Here is a 4746-nt window from a genome sequence, read left to right on the forward strand (position 1 = left end):
GCTACTTGGGAGGCTGAGGCAGGAGAATGGCGTGAACCCGGGAGGCGGAGCTTGCAGTGAGCCAAGATCTCGCCACTGCACTCCAACCTGGGCGACTGAGCGAGACTCCGCCTCAAAAAAAAAAAAAAAGAAGCAGACCTGGCCGAGCACAGTGGCTCACGCAGCACGTTGGGAGGCCGAGGCGGGCGGAACACCTGAGGTTGGGAGTTCACGGCCAGCCTGACCAACATAGATAAACCCCATCTCCACTAAAAATACAAAATGAGCTGGGCCTAGTGGTACATGCCTGTAATCCCAGCTACTCAGGAGGCTGAGGCAGAAGAATCACTTGAACCTGGGAGGCGGAGGTTGTGGTGAGCTGAGATCACACCATTGCACTACAGCCTGAGCAACAAGAGCGAAACTCCATCTCAAAAAAAAAAAAAGCAGGCCTACAGTCCATCCGTCTTTGCTCAGCAGGAATCACCTGAGAACTCAGTGTGCAGAGTGCAGCTTGGGAGTCCTAGGGATGCAGATGTAAACCAGGGGAGGCCCCAGCTCCCCAGGAACAGACAGGCTGGCAAGCCACAGGCGTGCACGCAGGAGCTGCCTCTGGCACCACGTAAAGGGCAGGACAGCAAGGAGCAGATTCCAGTTCACTTACTCCATGAGACCTGGGGCAAGTCACATAACCTCTGCATTTCATTACCTAAAACCTCAAAATGAGAATGACGGATACCCTCTACCTGCCTGAAGACAGAGGGCTGAACAAATGATCTCTACATGCTTCCTGCTCTGAGATTCAGAAGTCTCGTGTGATTGAGTAAGGGAGTAAAACCAAAGTGTGGAGGCCCCCAGAGACCAGCCTCTTACCCAGGGTCTCGCAGCTCCCCTTCACAACACGTTTGTAGAGCTCCTTCTGTGAGTCCTCCAGGCCGCCACCCTGCTGCTCTGAGAAATACCCGACCGTGTCTTCAGGAGTCACGGGCACCTGGAAGTACAGGTTGCCTGCACCCACCATGAGGAACAACCATTTCAGGGAGCAGCCAAAACCAACTCCAGTCTCCTCTCCCTTCCCCCGAAGCAGTGGGCATCGCAGGCCAAACTACTAAGCAAATGCAAACTCAACTCCATCACAACGCCTTCGGCTAAAGGGCAGAACCAGTGACTAAGGGGATTCATGATCAGGGCTCCTGGGTTCTCTTCCCCTCTCCCAGGCACACGTATCTCCTACTTGTGCCAGTCCTCACTCTCAGAGATCATGTACAACCACTGCTGCACAACCATTTCTCTCCCAACAAACCCCATTCCATCCTCCAAAGCAGACACTTTTCTGTGTCACAATTTCTTCTGACATTTTTCAAGCCCTTTAAAGTCAACTAGTGACTGCCTTGGATGCCCAGAGGTCAGGCTTTGGGAGCCAGGGGGCTCCTTCCACTATGCATATGGTAACCCTACAGAATCCAGGCAGGGCCTCTCCACCCACACCCAGCTCCTATACCTTGGGGACCTCCCCCTTGCTGCCTGGGGGCAGCCACAGGATCCAGAAGTTTCTGTTGCACAGCATGTTCTCCAGCTGCCTCTGCAGCAGCCCGTACTCCTGCAGCAGAGTCCCCAACATGGCCCACTTGCCCTCCAGCCTGAGCAACAGTTTGGTTCCCAAACTTCACAGCCACCTTCTCGCAGTCAGCCAGCTTCTCCTCGGCTGCCCGTGTGCGTCCCTCCAGGCTCTGTAGCCAGGCAACCTGGGGTTCCATCTTCTTCTCCACCACCTGAACAGCAGCCACGATAGCCAGAAGGGAGACCTCTGCAGATCGGATCTGGGCCTCTCCCTGGAGGTCAGTCTGCATATACCAGTCCTGCAACCAGACACAAGTTCGTGAGTCAGCCACCAGGAGAGCAGCCCAGAGCCGTTACCAGACACAGGAAGGTCAGGATTCTCCAGAATGGGAAAGACGTCTTCTGAATGCCAGAGGGCCTCACTGGTCAGACCCCCAAACAGACCCCACCTAATAGTCAAAGACAGCAGACACTGGACCCCATAAATTCCCCATGAGAAGAATCCTGAACCAAGACCCAGGGGCAATGGAAAAATGACATAACTAACATTACTATCATAAATGAATAGAGTGGATCCCAGCTTTACCACTCACTGCCTCTATTAGCTCAGCCCATTACTCAACCAACTAGGGAACATGGCCAGAAGCAGGAACCAAGAAATGGTGAGAAGCCCAAGTCCAGAACACCTGCCAGGGGACCTGGGGTCCAATGCACACCCAGGCAGCAATCTGAGTCCTCAACTTCTTCTAGAACAAGTCCACACCCCTTAGTGGGCTCACGGGGAGAAAGGCCTGTTGTTCCGCCTTGGCGATCTCTAAGGCCCATCCACCCTGACATCTACTGGTGTGACTTCCTGCCCTGCCTGACACCACATCCCCATGATCCAGGTGTCTTGTCAACCAGCCCCAGGATGGTCTCCACCCTCCTAGCTGCCAGGCAACAGGGGCCAGAGAAAGTTGAAAGCAGAAAAGAAAAGAACAAGGAAACATTACAAGGAATATCCTGTTCACAGGAGGCAGAAAATGTATTATGTATTGCTGGAAATAAAATTTTAAATCCAGGAATGCCCCAGTGGGGAACAGTTGAGGTATAAAGGGAGCACTCCTGGAAATGGAACTCACCTAGAACTTGACTCAGTGCCTCTCCTGCCATCTGAATCCTGCACAACCTGAGGTCAAGCCGCATAACTTATCTAAGGTTCTATGTTCTCACTTACAGGGATATCCTAACTTCCTTCACTCCTAAGGTGGCTGTGTGGATGAAACACACTGAAGATATGAAAAAGCACTCAGGGTGTATGACATTAGCACATATATTTTTTTTTTTTTTTTTTTGAGACGGAGTCTTGCTCTGTTGCCCAGGCTGGAGTGCAGTGGCCGGATCTCAGCTCACTGCAAGCTCCGCCTCCCGGGTTTACGCCATTCTCCTGCCTCAGCCTCCCCAGTAGCTGGGACTACAGGCGCCCGCCCCCTCGCCTGGCTAATATTTTGTATTTTTTAGTAGAGACGGGGTTTCACCGTGTTAGCCAGGATGATCTCGATCTCCTGACCTCGTGATCCGCCCGTCTCGGCCTCCCAAAGTGCTGGAATTACAGGCTTGAGCCACCGCGCCCGGCCTATGTTATATTCTTAGAAACAAATATAAAGGCTATGGACCAGTGATCTGAATGTGTTAAGAACTAGAGACTGATTAATCTAATTCTGTGCAACTGAGTTTCTCAGAGACCTCCCCAATAAACATACTCAGCAAAGTGTCCCACACATACAAGTACCAGACACCAGATACCTGGCCTTTTCCTTCCTCTCACACCATGGCTCTCCATCCTCAAGGCTGGCCTCTGTCTGATACAATGAAGTGGAGCCCAGGGGAGGCAGCACCGTCTTCAAATTAGGGGCTAACATCCTCACCTCCCTGCAATGCCCTGCCACAAATGTGCCACCCAGGAATGGATCCAAAACCACTGCAAAGCTATTTATACTAGGAGATGACCCCTCTACCTTTAAAGACCTATGAAAATCTCAACAGTTCTTATGCAGGCCAGCAATGGCCTAGGTCAAGCCTGAGCCTGAAGCCCCTAACCAAAAGTCCTCACAATGCAGATCCCCTCAGCAGCAGCCAGAAGGACTTGTCAGGGAATTTTAGAAAGAGTGGGCAGGCATCAGAATCCTCCAGACTGGAATCAGAGCTCAAGTCTAGAGTCCACCTCACAGTCAGGCGCCAGACTCTGGCTCCACCAGACTGCAGCGGACATCCCTCCCCAGGCCATGGCATTGGTCTCAGCTTGGCGGGAGGGGTGGATCTTTGAGATGGTCGACTGCGGGGTGGGGCAGGGTGGGGGCAAGTGCCAAAAGGCGGGTCCTGAAAGAGGAACCTTGGAGGGTCTGGAATGAAGATGTCCACAGTCCACCGCGCCCTCAGAGCCAGGTCCAGTGGATATCAGGGCAGGAGGGACCTCCAAATCTTGTGTTTAGGGCTATTCGCCTTATTCCACAGGCAAGGAAATGAAGAGCGAGAAGGGAGTTTATCGTGTGGCCTTAGGAGTCCTTGTCCTCCTCCTGCCACCCGAGCTAAGCCCTCCCCAGTTCCAGGAGGTGGCGGGGGATGGTGGGGGGTGGGACATCCTCTTGGCGAATTCAGGACTCGGCTCCACGTCCCCACGCCTCCATGAGAGTCGCCCCTACCGAAGGCGCAGCCGCCTCGGCCATGGCCCTGTGCTGGCCTGCCTGGACAGGGAGTCGCCGCTGCCCTTGCGCGCGGCCCCACACAAGCCCGGCTGCACAGTTCTCTCCGCAGACGGCGTCAGCCCCGCTTTCCCCGCACGGACCGAGCTCGCGGGGCCGCCGGGACTCGGGACACACGGAGAACGCGTCCGGGAAGAAGCTGTGCCCCAGGCCCAGCGAATTGCGACCGGGTGGGCCCCGCCCCGCATCCCGAAGCCAGATCCCCGTTGGCCGGTGCTGCAGGCTCCGCCCCCGCTCCGCGGGCGCCTGCGACCCAGTGCCGGCTTTTCATTGGCCAACCCGGGAGGCCCCGCCCCCACAGCGTGCTCGGAGGTGTTGTACGAGCCCCACAGGTGCGCGCGCCCGCCGACAGGTGTGAGCGCCCGCCCCAGGCTGGTGCCCAACAGCCTGCAAGTGTCGCCAGCTGCCACTGCCCCGCACGGTCACTCACCTCCCAGAGAGCAGAAACCAGATCACGCGCACGCAC

At 55.3% G+C, this 4746-nt stretch overlaps 1 protein-coding gene across 1 annotated transcript in view; it reads left to right on the plus strand.

The window, feature by feature from the left end:
* Positions 1-4746, plus strand: part of LOC105546367 (zinc finger protein 777-like) — a 374731-nt gene that overhangs the window by 173597 nt on the left and 196388 nt on the right. The window lies entirely within an intron of this gene.

The sequence above is a fragment of the Mandrillus leucophaeus genome, unplaced genomic scaffold (genome assembly GCF_000951045.1).
Source record: "Mandrillus leucophaeus isolate KB7577 unplaced genomic scaffold, Mleu.le_1.0 Scaffold357, whole genome shotgun sequence".
NCBI lineage: Eukaryota > Metazoa > Chordata > Mammalia > Primates > Cercopithecidae > Mandrillus > Mandrillus leucophaeus.